The sequence below is a fragment of the Gorilla gorilla genome, chromosome 16, assembly GCF_029281585.2.
Source record: "Gorilla gorilla gorilla isolate KB3781 chromosome 16, NHGRI_mGorGor1-v2.1_pri, whole genome shotgun sequence".
Classification (NCBI taxonomy): domain Eukaryota; kingdom Metazoa; phylum Chordata; class Mammalia; order Primates; family Hominidae; genus Gorilla; species Gorilla gorilla.
Window position 1 is genome coordinate 5,075,645 of NC_073240.2, and position 19,867 is coordinate 5,095,511.

Here is a 19,867-nt window from a genome sequence, read left to right on the forward strand (position 1 = left end):
ATATATTATATATTTGATGTACTTTCACATTTTATGTAAAATATATAGAATATATTTAGTGAAATTTGATATTTTATGTACAGTATATAATATATATTTGTTGTGCTTTAATATTATATGAACAGTTTATAATATATATTTGGTGAGATATGATATTTCATCTACAGTATATTGTATATATTTGGTGTACTTTCATATTCTATACAATAGATAATATATGTTTGTTGAAATTTGATATTTTATGTACAGTATATATTATATATTTAGTGTACTTTCATATATTATGTGCAGTATATTATTCACATTTGGTGAAATTTGATATTTTATGAACAGCATATGATATATATTTGGTGAATTTTGATATTTTTTGTACAGTATATTATACGTATTTGGTGTACTTTGATATTTTATGTACAGTATATAGTATATATTTCTTGCACTTTGATATTTTATGTACAGAATATAAAATATATTTGGTGTACTTGATATTTTATGTACAGTATATAACATATATTTGGTGAAATTTCATATTTTATGTACAGTATATAATATATATTTGGTGAAATTCGATATTTTATGTACAGTATATAATATATATTTGGTGTATTTTGATATTCTATGTATAATATATAATATATGTTTGGTGTACTTTCGTATTTTATATAGAGTGTATTATATACGTTTGGTGAAATTTGATATTTTCTGTACAGTATATTATATGTATTTGTTGTACTTGATATTTTATCTACATTATATAATATATACTTTGTGTACTTGGATATTTTTTGTACACTATCTGATATATATTTGGAGAAATTTGGTATTTTATGTACAGTATATAGTATGTATCTGGTGAAATTTGAAGTTTTATCTACAGTATATAATATATATTTTGTGAAATTTGATATTTTATGTACTGTACATAATATACATTTGGTGAAATTTGATATTATATGTACAGTATATAATATATATTTGGTGAAATTTGATATTTCACGTAAAGCATATAATATATATTCAGTGAAATCTGATCTTTTATGTACAGTATATAACATATATTTAGTGTATTTTCATATTTTATATACAGTATATTATATACATTTGGTGAAATTTGATAGTTTATGTTCCATACATAATATATATTTGGTGAATTTTGGTAATTTATATATACTATACGATATATGTTTGGTGAAATTTGATATTTTATGTACAGCATAAAATATATATTTGGTATACTTTCATATTTTATGTAAAGTATATAATATATTTTTGGTGAAATTTGATATTTTATGTACAGTATATAATATATATTTGGTGTGCTTTCATATTTTGAATACAGTATATAATGTATATTTGCAGAAATATGATATTTCATGTACAGTATATAATATATATTTGGAGTTCATTTATATTCTATAATGTATAAAATATATATTTGTTTAAATTTGATATTTTATGAGCTGTATACAATATATATTTGTTGAAATTTGATACTTCATGTACAGTATATAATAATTCCTATGTAATTTGACATTTTATGTACAGTATATAAAACATATTTGATATACCTTGATATATTATGTTGAGTATATTATATATATTGGTTGAAATTTGACATTTTATGTACAGTATATAATACATATTTGGTGGTATTTGATATTTTATGTACAGTATATAACATATATTTGGTGTACTTTGATATTTTATGTGCAGTATATAATATATACTTGGTGTACTTTGCTATTTAATGTACAATTTTTAATATATATCTGGTGTACTTTTATATTTTATGTACAGTGTATAATTTATATTTGGGCAGTTTGATATTTTATGTACACTATGTAATGTATATTTTGTGAAATTTGTTATTATATGTACAGTATATAATGTATATTTGGTAAAATTTTGTATTTTATGTACAGTATGTATTATATATTAGGTGAAATTTGATATTTTATGTACAGTATGTAATATATATTTGGTTAAATTTGATATTTTGTGTACAGTATATAATATATATTTGCTGTTCTTTGAAATTTTATGTACTGTATATATTATATATTTGTGAAATTTGATATTTTATGTACAGTATATAATATATATTTGGAGTACTTTGGAATTTACTGTACAGTGTATAATATATCTTTGGTGTTCTTTGATATTTTATGTAAGTATATAATATATATTTGTGAAATTTCATATTTTATGTACAGTATATAATATATATTTGGTGTACTTTGATATTTTATATACACTATATAATATATATTTCGTGAAATATGATATTTTATGTACAGTATATAATATTCATGTGGTGTACTTTGATGTTTTATGTACGGTATATTATATATATATGGTGAAATTTGATATGTTATATACAGTAAATAATATATATGGTGTAATTTGATATTTTATGTACAGTATATAATGTATATTTTGTGAAATTTGGTATTTTATGTACGGTATATAATATATATTAGTTGAAATTTGATATTTTATGTACAGTATATATAATATATTTGGTGTAATTTGATATTTCATGTACGGTATATAATATATATATGGTAGTCTTTGAAATTTTATGTACAGTATATAATATATATTTGGCATACTTTGATATTTTATGTACAGTATATAAAATATATTTCCAGAAATATGATATTTTATGTACTGTATATAATATATATTTGGTGATACTTGATATTTTATATACAGTATACAACTTATATTTGGAGTACTTTGATATTTTATGTACAGTATATAATATATATTTGTTGTACTTTTATATTTTATGTTCAGTATATAATGTATATTAGTTTTATTTTGATATTTTATGTACAGTATTTAATATATATTTTGTGTATTTTGGTATTTTATCCACAGCATATAATATATATTTCATGAAATTTGATATTTTATTTACAGTATATAATATATATTTGAGGAAACATATTTTATGTTCAGTAGATAATATATATTTGGTGAAATTTGATATTTTACATACAGTATTTATATATATTTGTTGTACTTTGATATTTTTTGTACAGTATATAATATATATTTGGTGCACTTCCATATTTTATGTACACTATATAATATATATTTGGTGAAATTTGATATTTTAAGTGCAGTATGCAATATATATTTCGTGAAATTTGATATTTTATGTACAGTATATAATATATATTTGTTGCACTTTCGTATTTTTTGTACAGCACATTATATACATTTGGTGGAATTTGGTATTTTATGAACAGTATATAATATATATTTGGTGTAATTTGATTTTTTATGTAGAGTATATAATAAATATTTGGTATACTTTGATATTTTATGTACAGTATATAATATATATTTGGTGTACTTTGATATTTTATATACAGTATATAATATATATTTGGTATACTTTGATATTTTATGTACAGTATATAATATGTATTTGGGGTACTTTGATATTTTATATACAATATATAATCTATATTTGGTGTTGCTTGTTATTTTATTTACAGTATATACTATATATTTTTTGTGCTTTGATATTTTATGTAATGTATATAATACATATTTGGTGTACAGTGATTTTTTATGTGCAGTATATAATATTTATTTGGTGTACTGTGATATTTTATGTACAGTATATAATATGTATATGGTGTGCTTTCATATTTTTTGTAAAATATATAATATTCATTTGCTGTACTTTGAAATTTTATGTACAGTATATAATATATATTTCGTGTCTTTGATATTTTATTTACAGTATATACTCTATATTTGGTGTACTTTGATATTTTATGTACAGTATATAATATATTTGACGTTTTTTGATATTTTATGTACAGTATATAGTATATATTTGGTGTAGTTTGGTATTTTATGTACAGTATATAACATATATTTTTTGTACTTTGATATTTTATGTAGAGTATATAATATATATTTGCTGTACCATTATATTCTATGTACAGTATATAATATACATTTAGTATAATTTGATATTTTCTGTAGAGTATATAATATATACTTGGTGTACTTTGATACTGTATGTAATATATGTAATATATATTTTGCGTAATTTGATATTTTTGATGCTGTATATAATATATATTTGGTGTACTTTGATTTTTTATGTACAGTATATATATTATATATGTTGTACTTTGATATTTTATGTACAGTATCTACTATTTATTTGGTGTACTTTGATATTTTATGAACAGTATGTAATATATATTTGGTGTAGTTTGATATTTTATATAGAATATATAATATGTATTTGGTGTACTTTAATATTTTATGTACAGTATATAATATATATTTGGTGTACTTTGATATTTTATGTACAGTATATAATATATATTTGGTGTACTTTCATATTTTATGTACAGTATATAATATATATTTGATGTACTTTGGTATTTTATGTACAGGATATAATATATATTTGGTGAACTTTGATATTGTATGTACTGTGTATAATATATATTTAGTGCATTTTGATATTTTATGTACAGTATATAATATATATTTCGTGTACTTTGGTACTTTACTTACCACATATAACATATATTTGTTTTAATTTGATATTTTATGGACAGTATATAATATATATTTGGTGTAATTTGATATTTTATGTAGAGTATATAATATATTTCACGTACTTTGGTATTTTATGTACAGTGTATAATATATATTTGGTGTAGGTTCATATTTTATGTACACTATGTGATCTGTATTTGGTGAAATTTGATATTTTATGTACTGTATATAATATATATTTGGTGTACTTTGATATTTTATGTACAGTATATAACATATATGTTGAACTTTGATATTTTATGTACAGTACATAATATATGTTTGGTGTACCTTGATATTCTACGTACAGTATATAATATATATTTAGTGTGCTTTGATATTTTATCTACAGTATATAATATATATTAGGTGTACTTTGATACTTTATGTACCGTATATAAAATATATTTGGTGTTCTTTGATATTTTATGTACAGTATATAATATATATTTCGTGTACTTTGATATTTTATGTACAGTATATAATATATATTTGTTGTACTTTGATATTTTATGTACAGTATATATTGTATTTTTGTTGTTCTTTGATATTTTATGTACAGCATATAATATACTTTTGAGGTCCTTTTATATTTTATATACAATATATAATACATATTTGGGGTACTTTAATATTTTATGTTCATTATATAATATATATTGGCATACTTTGATATTTTATGTACAATATATAATACTTATTTGGAGTACATTGATATGTTATATACAGTATGTAATACATATTTGCGGTACTTGGATATTTTATGTACAGTATGTAATACATATTTGGTGTACTTTGATATTTTATGTTCAGCATAAAATGCATATTTGTCATAATTTTATATTTTATGTACAGTACATAATACATGTTTGGTGTACTTTGATATTTCATGTAAAGTATATAATAGATATTTGTGTTACTTGATACTTCATTTACAGTATATAATACATATTTGGGGTACTTTGATATTTCATGTACAGTATATAATACATATTTGTGTTTCTTTGGTACTTTATATACAGTATATAATACATATTTGGTGTGCACTGATTTTTTTGTACGATATAGAATATTGATTTTCTGTACCTTGATATTTTATGTACGATATATATTATAGATTTTGTGTTCTTTGATGTTTTATGTATGATACATAATATAGATTGTTTGTACTTTGGTATTTTTTGGATGATATATAATATAGATTTTATGTATTTTGATATTTCTTGTACAGTATATAATATATATTTTCGGTACTTTCATAATTTATGTACAATATATATTTTGTGTACTTTTATATTTTGTGTGCATTATATAAGATATATTTTGTGTACTTTGATATCTTATGTACAATGTGTAATAAATATTTTGTGTACTTTGATATTTTATGTGCAATATATAACATATATTTTTTGTACTTTGATATTTATGCACAATATAGAAAATATATTTTGTGTAATTTGATGTTTTCTGTACGATATGTAACACATATTTTGTGTACTTTGATATTTTATGTACAATATGTAATATATGTTTTCTGTTCTTTGATATGTTATGTACAATGTATAATATATATTTTGTGTACTTTGATATTTTATGTACAATATATTATGTGAATTTTTTTGTGCTTCAGTAATTTATTTACAATATATAATATGTATTTTGTGTACTTTGATATTTTATGAACACTATATAGTATGTACTTTTTGTACTTTGATATCTTTTTAAAAATATATAATATAAGTTTTGTGTACTTTGATATTCTATCTACAATATATAATTGATATTTTCTGTACTTTGATATTGTATGTACAATATATAACATATATTTTGCATACTTTGATATTTTATGTACAAAATATAATACGTGTTTTGTGTAGTTTGATATTTGATTTACAATATCTAAGTTTTGTGTAACTTGATATTTTATGTACAATATATAATATTAGATTTGTGTACTTTGATATCTTATGTACCATATATAAGATATATTTTGTGTACCTTGATACTTTATGTACAATATGTAATACTTATGTTGTGTGCTTTGATATATTATGTATAATATATAATGAATATTTTCTGTAATTTGATATTTTATGTACAATATATAATATATAATTTTGTACATTGATATTTTATGTACAATGTGTAATATATGTTTTGTGCACTTTGATATTTTATGCAAAATATATAATATATATATTTGAGTACTTTGATATTTTATGAACTACGTATGAAATATATTTTGTGCAGTTAGAAATTTTAAGTACAATACATAATAAATATTTTGTGTAATTTGATATTTTATGTAAAATATATTTGTATTTTGGGTACTTTGATATTTTATGTAAAATATATAATAGATATTTTGTGAACTTTTTGATAGTTTATGTAAAGTATATAATATATATTTTATGAACTTTGTTATTTTATGTACAATATATAATACATATTGTGGTTAATTTTTGATATATTATGTACAATATATAATATATACTTTGTGTAATTTCATATTTTATGTACAACATATAATACTTATTTTGTGTACTTTCTTATGTTATCTATAATATATAATAAACATTTTGTGTACTTTGATATTTTATGTACAATATATAATATATGTTGTGTGTACTTTGATATTTTATGTTCAATATAAAATATATATTTTGTGTACTTTGATATTTTATGTACAATAAGTAATACATATTTTTTGTACTTTGATATTTTATGTAGGATATATAATATATATTTAGTGTGCTTTGATATTTTATGTAGAATATATAATATATATTTAGTGTGCTTTGATATTTTATGTACAATATGAAAAATATATATTGTGTACTTTGATATTTTATGTATAATATATAATATATGTTTCGTATACTTTGATATTTCATGTACAATGTAAAATATGTATTTTGTGTACTTTGATATTTTATATACCATACGTAATATATGTTTTGTGTACTTTGATATTTCATGTACAATATATAATATATGTTTTCTGTACTTGTATATTTTATGTAAAATATATAAAAAATATTGCGTACCTTCATATTTTATGTACTCTATATAAATATCATATACTACTTATAATATGTATCATATATTATATATGTCATAAATTTTATTTAATATATACTATATGTTATAGGTTATATGTCTTAAATATATATTATACGTTATACATCATATGTATATCATATATAGTGTACTTTGATATTTTATGTACAATATGTAAGATACATTTTGTGTAGTTTGATATTTTATATACAATGTATAAGATATATTTTGTGTACTTTGTTATTTTACGTACAATATAGAAGATATAGCTTGTGAGTTTCATATTTTGTGTACAATATATAATATATAGCTTCTGTACTTTGATATTTTATGTACAACACATAAGATATAGTTTGTATACTTTCTTATTTTGTGTACAATATAGAAGATATAGTTTGTTTACTTTGATATTTTATGTACAATATATAAGATATAGTTTGTGTACTTTGATATTTTATGGACATTGCATAAGATATAGTTTGTGTACTTTGATATTTTATGTACAATATATTAGATATGGTTTGTGTCCTTTCATATTTTATGTACAATATATAAGAAATATTGTGTGTAGTTTGATATTTTATGTACTATATATAAGATATATCTTGTGTACTTTGATATTTTATGTACAATATATAAGATATAGTTTGTGTAATTTGACATTTTATGTAAAATTTATAACATATAGTTTGTGTACTTTCATATTTTATGTACAATATATAATATATATTTTTTGTTCTTTGATATTTTATGTACAATATAATGTCTATTTTGTGTACTTTGACATTTTATGTACACTATATAATATATATTTTGTGTAAATTCATATGTTATGTACAGTACATAATATATGTTTTGTGTACTTTGATATTTTATGTACAATATATATGTTTTCTGTACTTTGATATTTTATGTACAATATGAAATGTAGATTTTGTGTACTTTGATATTTTATGTACCATACATAAATAGAATATATTATATATACTATGTATCATTTATTACATATATCATACATTTTATGTAATATCCATCATATATTATACGTTATATATCATATATTATCAATAATATATATCATATGATTCAGTTAATATATATCATACATTATGTAACATATTGCAGATGTTATAATATATATAATATATAACATATAGCATATATTACATAATGTATATCATATATCATATTATATGCCACATATCATATAATATACATCAAACATTATATTACTTATATCTTATTTTATATATGTCACATATTATATTTATTATAGATGGTATATATTACCGATAATATATTATGTACCTATCATATAGTATATAGTTTAAATATTATATAATACATTATATATTTTGTTTAACATATTACATATAATATATATATTATAAATTTTATATATGATATATATAATATATAATATATAAAATATTTAATATATAATATATATGTATAATATATAATATATATATCTTATATATGTTATATAAAACAATATATATAATATAATATATATTTAAAAATATACTTGTCATAAAATTAAATATATTTCATAGATTATTATATAAAACACATATTATATATTAGATAAAATATATAATATATAATATATAATATAAATAGTATATATTATATGTCATATATAACATCATATAAAATATACTATATAGTATATGTAATATATAATATATATAATACATAATATATAATATGACATAATATTTTCTATGTATACTATGAGATATTATATATTTTTTTATATATTACAGATATAATATATTATATAATAAATAATGCATATATATAATATATGTTATATATATATAATTGTTTTTAGACAGAGTCTTGTTCTGTTGCACAGACTGGCGTGCAATGGCACCATCTTGGCTCGCTGCAACATCTGCCTCAGTGTTTCAAGCGATTGTCCTGCCTCAGCCTCCCAGGTAGCTGGGACTACACCATACTGGGGCTACTCCAGCTGCCACCATGCCTGGCTAATTTTTTTTTTGTTTTCGTGGAGACAGGATTTCACTGTATTGGCTATGATGGTCTTGATCTCCTCACGTTGTGATACTCTTGCCTTGACCTCCCAAAATGCTGGGATTAGAGGCCTGAGCCAAGATACATATTTTTTAAATGAAGAAAAATTTCAAAGGTACTCTGCTTGGTACAATAATCAAACATATAAACTGAGGAATAAAACATAACCATGAAACATATGAATAACTGCATATGGAAAATACAGAGGATAATGTTTTAAATAACATATTTGGAAAGCACTAACTTATAATTTGAAGAGTTTGCATTTGACATGCCAGTATGAACATGCCTCGAATGCAGCAACACATGTTCCACATGAGAAAAATCAAAATCAGGGAAAATGAAACCAAAAAAGTTCAATCTGCTCTGAGCTTTGAAATACTCACCACAGACAGTGGCACTTAGGACCAAGGGCAGGAGATCCCTAATCCCATCACCACGGCGATAGGGCACAAAAATTCGAGGGTGAAGGCCCAATACACATTGTGAGGTCCAACTGCTGCCGTGCAGTCAGGAGTGCTTTTACATGGATAGGAATGTCATTGAAGGCTCAGTGTTTTGTTTAAAAACTGAACCCCAAGCCCACACATTACTAGGCTGTACTTCTTCAAACAAGTTATGAGATGGGAAAGAGGCACCCCCAAATATATATATATATATGTGTGTGTGTGTTATATATATAATTTATATAATGTAATGTATATAGCTTATATAATATGTATAACATATATATAACTTTATTTTACATCCTGCATCCTTATATTTTATATAATATATTGTGTATAATATAATATACAATGATATGTTATTATTATGTACAATAAAAAACCTGTAAAAAATATAATTATTACATGTCCCATAATGTATAATTATATATAATAATACAATTATATGTATAATCAAATATTATATAATAATATATAATATATACAACATATAATATGTAATATATAATATATAATAAATTATATAATATAGAATATAATATGCATAACATATTATATAATATACAATATTTACAATATAATGTTATATATATAATGTATTATATATTACACATAATATGTAATATGTTATACATAATATATAATATATTAGATATTAAAACATATATTATATACTACATATTGTATATCATATTATATATTATATCACAATATTATATATAATAATGTACATATGACATATATTAGATATAATATTCTATAATATAATACATTATGTTTAATGATATAATTTAATTTATAATATATTATGATATACTATATATAATATATTATGATGTAATATATATCATTTAAGATATGTATATATAACGTATAATATAATCATTTATAATATAATATTATATATTATATATAATATATAACATATATAAAATATTTCATAAATCATATATCATATTTTTCATATATTATATATGATATATTATATATAAAATGTACCATATATTACATATATCTTACATTATATGTAATATATATCATCTATTATATGTTATATATCATCTATTATATGTTATATATCATATATTATCAGTAATATATATCATATCTTCAATGTAATATATATCATACATTATATAGTATATAACTTATGTTATAAAATATATATTGTATATTATATAATATATAGCATATAATATATAAGGTATATCATATATGATATTATATACCAATAATCTTATATATATAATTGTTTTCAGACTGAGTCTTGTTCTGTTGCACAGACTGGGGTGCAATGGCACCATCCTGGCTCACTGCAACCTCTGCCTCACGGGTTCAAGCGATTGTCCTGCCTCATCCTCCCAGGTTGCTGGGGCTACACCATACTGCGTCTACTCCAGCTGCCCCCATGCCTGGCTAATTTTTTTTTACTTTTAGTAGAGACAGTATTTCACTGTATTGGCCATGATGGTCTTGATCTCCTCACGTTGTGATCCTGTTGCCTTGGCCTCCCAAAGTGCTGGAATTAGAGGCCTGAGCCAAGATACATATTTTTTAAATGAAGAAAAATTTCAAATGTACTCTGCTTGGTACAAAAATCAAATATACAAATTGAGCAATAAAACATAACCATGAAACATATGAATAACTGCATATGGAAAATACAGAGGATAATGTTTTAAATAATATATTTGGAAAGCACTAACTAATAATTTGAAGAGTTTGCATTTGACAGGCCAGTATGAAAATACCTTGAACGCAGCAACACAGGTTCCACATGAGAAAAATCAAAATCAGGGAAAATGAAACCACAAAGGTTCAATCTGCTCTGAGCTTTGAAAAACTCAGCACAGACAGTGGCACTCAGGACCAAGGGCAGGAGATCCCTAATCCCAACACCACGGCGATAGGGCATAAACATTCCAGGGTGAAGGCACAATCCACATTGCGAGGTCCAACTGCTGCCAGGCAGTCAGGAGTGCTTCTACATGTACAGGAAGGTCATTGAAAGCTCAGCGTTTTGTTTCAAAAACTGAATCCCAAGCCCACACATTACTATGCTGTACTTCTTAAAATATGTGAGGAGATGGGATATAGGGCACAACAAAATATATATATATGTGTGTATATACATATAATTTATATAATGTAATATATAGAGCTTATATAATATGTATAACATACACATAATTTTCTTTTACATCCTGCATCCTTATATTATATATGATATATTATGTATAAGATAATATATAATGATATGTCAATATTATATACAATAAAATACATGTAATAATATATAATTATTACATAAAACATAATATATAATAATATATAAAATTATACAGTTATATATGAACTTATATATAATATAATAATATATAATAGATGTAATATATTATATATAGTATATAATATGTTATATAATATAGAATATCATATGTATAACATATCCTATAATGTATAATATTTACTATATGATATAATATATAATGTATTATATATTACATATGATAAGTAATATATTATACATCATATATAATATAGTAGATATTATAAAATATATAACATATTGTATACTAGATATTAAATATTATATAACATATTGTATATTATATCATAATATAATATATATTATACTATTATATATATGACATATATTAGATTAAATATTTTACAATATTTTACATTATGTATATTAATATAATGTGATATATGAAATATTATGATGTATTATATAATATATTGTGATATAATATATAATATATTAAGATATTTTGTGTAAAATATATAATATAATCATAAATCATAGAATATTATATATTATATATTTTAAAACATATATTTCATTTATCCTATATATCATATATTATGTATTATATATCATATATCATATTTAATATGTATATTACATATATCATACATTATACATAATAAATATCATATAATATATGTTAAGTATCATATATTATGTGTTATATATCATATATTATCAGAAATATATATCATATGTTCAATGTAATATGTATCATGCATTACATAATATCTAGCATATGTTATAAAATATATATAATATATTATATAAAATATAGCACAGATTTTGTAATATATATTATATGTCATATTATATACCATATATCATATAATATACATCATATATTATATTACATATATTATATGTAATATAATATATGTCATATATTATATTATATATATTATATGTTATATAATATATGTCATATATTATATTTATTATAGATGGTATATATTACCTTTAATATATTATTTACATATCATGAATTAAATAATTTATATATTTTATAATATATATTTTGTTTATTATATTACTTATATAATGCATATATTATATATTTTATATATGATATATATGATATATTGTATATAATATATATTATATACATGTCATAAAATATAAGATATATTACAGATCATTATATAATACACATGTGATGTATTAGATAAAATATATATTATATGGATTATATATATTATATATAATATAAATAATATATATTATATATAATATAAATAATATATATTATATGTAATATCTAATGTCATATAATAAATAATATATTATACATTCTATGTAATATATAATACATGTGATATATATTATATATAATATCACATAATATTTTTTATGTATATTATGAAATATTATATATTATATATGTATGTATTACAGATATTATATATTATATATTATATAATGCATAGATATTATATATTATATATATAATTGTTTTTAGACAGAGTCTTGTTCTGTTGCACAGACTGGGGTGCAATGGCACCATCCTTGCTCACTGCAACCTCTGCCTCACGGGTTCAAGCTATTGTCCTGCCTCAGCCTCCCAGGTTGCTGGGGCTACACCATACTGCGTCTACTCCAGCTGCCACCATGCCTGGCTAATTTTTTTTACTTTTAGTAGAGACAGGATTTCACTGTATTGGCCATGATGGTCTTGATCTCCTCACGTTGTGATCCTCTTGCCTTGGCCTCCCAAAGTGCTGGAATTGGAGGCCTGAGCCAAGATACATATTTTTTAAATGAAGAAAAATTTCAAATGTACTCTGCTTGGTACAGAAATCAAATATACAAATTGAGCAATAAAACATAACCATGAAACATATGAATAACCTCATATGGAAAATACAGAGGATAATGTTTTAAATAATATATTTGGAAAGCACTAACTAATAATTTCAAGAGTTTGCATTTGACAGGCCAGTATGAACATACCTTGAACGCAGCAACACAAGTTCCACGTGAGAAAAATCAAAATCAGGGAAAATGAAACCACAAAGGTTCAATCTGCTCTGAGCTTTGAAAAACTCAGCACAGACAGTGGCACTCAGGACCAAGGGCAGGAGATCCCTAATCCCAACACCACGGCGATAGGGCATAAACATTCCAGGGTGAAGGCACAATCCACATTGTGAGGTCCAACTGCTGCCAGGCAGTCAGGCATGCTTTTACATGTTGAGGAAGGTTATTGAAGGCACAGTGTTTTGTTTCAAAAACTGAATCCCAAGCCCAAACATTACTATGCTGTACTTCTTAAAATAAGTGATGAGATGGGAAATAGGGCACAACCATATATATATATATGTGTGTATATATATATAATTATATATAATGTAATATATATAACATATACAATATGTATAACATATATATAATTTCCTTTTACATCCTGCACCCTTATATTATATATAATATGTTACGCATAATGTAATATATGATACATTTTTATTATACTCAATATAATACACATAAAAATATATAATTATTACACATAACATTATGTATGATTATATATACAATATAATAATATGTATAATTATATATAATACAATTATATATAATATAATATAATATCAATTATATAACATATTTTATATCTATTATATAACATATTATATAATATAGATTGTCATATGTATAGCATACGATATATTATAATATTTAATATATAATATAATATACGGTGTGTTATATATTACACATATTATGTAATATATTATATATAATATTTAATATATTAGATATTATAAATTATACAATATAATATATGTGATAGGTGTTATATAACATATCATATATTATATAACAATATAATATATATTATAATACTATATACATGACATATATTAGACTAAATATTGTATAATATGTTACGTTATGTACAGTAATAATATGACAAAATATAAAATATATTATGGTATACTATATATAATATATGATGATATAATATATGTTATATATTAAGATATATTATATGTAGTACACAATATAATCTATATAATAGAATATTACATAATTATATATAATATATAAGATATGTTATATATATCATATATCATATATAATAAATATTTTATGTACAGTATAGAATATATAGTTTTTGTACATTGATGTTTTATGTATAGTATAGAATATGTAATTCGTGTACATTGATATTTTATGTACAGTATAGAACACATTTTGGTGTACTTTGATATTTTATGTACAGTGTATAATATATATTTGTTGTACTTTGATATTTTCTCTGGAGTATAGAATATATATTTGGTGTACTTTCATATTTTGTGTACAGTATTGAGTATATATTTGGCGTACTTTGATATTTTAAGTACATTATAGAATAAATATTTTGTGTAGTTTGATATTTTACGTACAGCATGGGATATATATTTGTTTTTCTTTGATATTTTATGTACAGTATGTAATATATATTTGGTGTTCTTTGATTTTTTATGTACAGTAATGAATACATATTAGATATACTTTGATATTTTATGTACAGTATAGAATATATATTTGGTGTACTGTGATATTTTATGTACAGTATAGAATACATATTTGCTGTACATTGATATTTTGTGTAGAGTATAAAATATATATTTGGTGTACTCTCATATTTTATGTAGAGTATACAATATATGTTTTGTATAGTTTGATGTTTTTTGTACATTAGTGAATATATAGTTTGGTTACTTTGATATTTTATGTACAGTACATAAAATATAGTTTGGGTACTTTGATATATTATATACAGTACATAATGCATGTTTTGGGTAATTCGATATTTTATGTACAGTACATAATACATGGATTGGGAACTTTGTTATTCTATGTACAATACATAATATACAGTTTGGGTACTTTGATATTTTATGTACAGTGTAGTATATATATTTTGTGTACTTTGATATACTTTGTGCAGTATAGTGTGTATATTTTGGGTACTTTGATATATTATGTACAGTATAGAATATATATTTTGTGTAATTTCATATTTTATGTGTTGTACAGAATATATATTTTGGGCACTTTCCTATTTTATGTACAGTAAAGAATATATATATTGGGTATTTTGATATTTTATATACAGTATAGAATATGTATTTGGAGTACTTTGATATATTATGTACAGTATAGAATATATATTTCGGTTAAATGGATATTTTATGTACTGTACATCATGTACATTTGGTGTACTTTGATATCTTATGTGCAGTATAGAATATATATTTTGGGTGTTTTGACGTTTTATGCACAGTATAGAACATATATTTTGGGTACTTTGGTATTTTATGCACAGTGTAGAATATATATTTTGGTTAATTTGATACTTTATATACAGTATAGAATATATATTTTGGGAAATTTGATATTTAATGTACAGTGTAGAATCCATATTTGGTGTATGTTGATACAGTATAGTATACATATTTGGTGAACTTTGATATTTTATGTACAGTATAGAATAAACATTTGGTGTAGTTAATAGAATATATATTTGGTGTAATTTGCTATTTTTTGTACAGTATAAAACGTATATTTGGTGTAATTTCATATTTTACCTACAGTATAGAATATATCTTTGGTGTACTTTGAAATTTTATGTACAGTACAGAATATATATTTGGTGTACATTGAAATTTTTTCTAGAGTATAGAATATATGTTTGATGTACTTTGATATTTTATGTACACTATAGAATATATATTTGGTGTACTTTGTTATTTTGTGAACGGTATAGAATATATATTTGGTGTACTTTGATATTTTATGTACAGTATAGAAAATATATTTGGTGTAGTTTAATATTTTGTGTACAGTATAGAATATATATTTGTTGTACTTTGATATTTTAAGTACAGTATAGAATATATATTTGGTGTAGTTTGATATTTTGTGTACAGTATAGAATATATATTTGGTGTACTTTCATATTTTATGTACAGTATAGAATATATACTAGGTGTACTTTGAAATTTTATGTACAGTATAGAATATATATTTAGTGTACATTGAAATTTTAGGTAGAGTATAGAATATATATTTGATGTACTTTGATATTTTATTTACACTATAGACTTCATAACTCTGCACTGGTCACCCAGTTGACAGGCCATTGTCTTTGATCTGCCTAAGGGGTCATTGTGACATCATAACTCTGCACTCATCACCTAGGTGACAGGCCCTTGTCTGTGATCTGCCTAAGGGCTCATTGTGACATCATAACTCTGCACTTGTCACCGAGGTGGCAAGCTCTTGCCTTTTAACTGCCTTAGGGGGCTTTGTGACATCATATCTCTGCACTGGGCACCCAGGTGACAGGCCGTTGTCTGTGGTCTGCCTAAGGGGTCATTGTGACATCATAAGTCTGCACTGGTAACCCAGGTGACAGACCCTTGTCTCTGATCTGCCTAAGGGGGCATTGTGACATCATAACACTGCACTGGTCACCCTGGTGACAGACCCTTGTCTGTGATATGCCTAAGGGGACATTGTCACATCATAACTCTGCACTGGTCACCCAGGTGAAAGACACTTGTATGTGATCTGCCTAAGGGTGCTTTGTGACATCATAACTCTCCACTGGTGACCGAGGTGACAGGCGCTTGTCTGTGATCTAAGGGGGCATTGTGACATCATAAATATGCACTGGTCACCCATGTGACAGTCTCTTGTCTGTGATCTGCCTAGGGGGGCATTGTGACATCATAATTTTGCACTGCCCTCCGAGGTGACAGACCCTTGTCTTTGAACTGCCTAAGGGGTAATTGTGACATCATAACTCTGCACTCATCACCCAGGTCACAGACCCTTGTCTGTGATCTGCCTAAGGGGGCATTGTGACATCATAACTCCACACGGGTCACCCAGGTGACAGACCCTTGTCTTTGATCTGCCTAAGGGGGCATTGTGACATCATAACTCTGCACTGGTCCCCCAGGTGACAGGCCCTTGTCCGTGATCTGAGGGGGATTGTGACATCATATCTCTGCACTGGTCACCCAGGTGGCAGACCATTGTGTGTGATCTGCCTAAGGGGACATTGTGACATCATAACTCTGCACTGGACACCAAGGTGACAGGAGATTTTCTGTGTTCAGCCAAAGGGTGCATTGTGACATCATAACTCTGCACTGGTCACCCAGGTGACAGACCCTTGTCTGTGATCTGCCTAATTGGGCATTGTGGCATCATAACTCTGCACTGGTCAGCCACGTGACAGAGCCTTGTCTGTGATCTGCCTAAGGAGGCATTGTGACATCATAACTCAGCACTGGTCTCCCAGGTGACAGACCCTTGTCTGTGATCTGCCTAATTGGGCATTGTGGCATCATAACTCTGCACTGGTCACCTATGTGACAGGCCCTTGTCTGTGATCTGCCTAAGGGGGTATTGTGACATCACAACACTGCACTGGTCATCCAGGTGACAGGCCCTTGTCTTGATCTGCCTAAGGGCGCATTAAGACATCATAACTCTGCAATGGACACCCAGATGGCAGACCCTTGTCTGTGATCTCCCTATGGGGGAATTGTGACATCATAAATCTGCACTGGTAACCCAGGTGACAGTCCCTTGTCTGTGATCTGCGCAAGGGGGCATTGTGAGATCATAAGTCTGCACTGGTCATCCTGGTGACAGACCTTTTCCTGTGATCTGCCTAAGGGGATATTGTGACATCGTAACTCTGCACTGGTCACACAGTTGAAAGACCCTAGGCTGTGATCTGCCTAAGGGGGCATTGTGACATCATAAATCTGCACTGGTCAGCCAGGGGACTGGCCCTTGACTGTGATCTGCCTATGGGGGCATTGTGACATCTTAACTCTGCACTGGTCACCCAGGTGTCAGGCCCTTGTCTGTGATCTGCATAAGGGGGCATTGTGACATGATAACTCTGCACTGGGCACCCAAGTGACAGGCCCTTGTCTGTCATCTGCCTAAGGGGGCATTGTGACATCATAACTCTGCATTGGTCACCTAGGTGACAGACACTTGTCTTTGATCTGCTTAAGGGGGCATTGTGACATCATAACTCTGCACTGGGAACCAAGGGCCAGGCCATTGTCTGTGATCTGCCTTAGCGGGCATTGTGAAATCATAACCCTGCCCTGGGCACCCAGGTGACAGGCCCTTGTCTTTGATCTGCCAAAGGGGCATTGTGACATCATATCTATGCACTGGGCACCCAGGTGACAGGCCCTTGTCTTTGATCAGCCTAAGGGAGCATTGTGACATGACAAATCTGCACCGCACACCCAGGAGACAGACCCTTGTCTGTGATCTCCCGAAGGAAGCATTGTGACACCATAAATCTCCAATGGTAACTCAGGCGACACACCGTTGACTGTGATCTGCCTAGTTGGGCATTGTGGCATCATAACTGTGCATTGGTCTCCCACGGGACAGGCCCTTG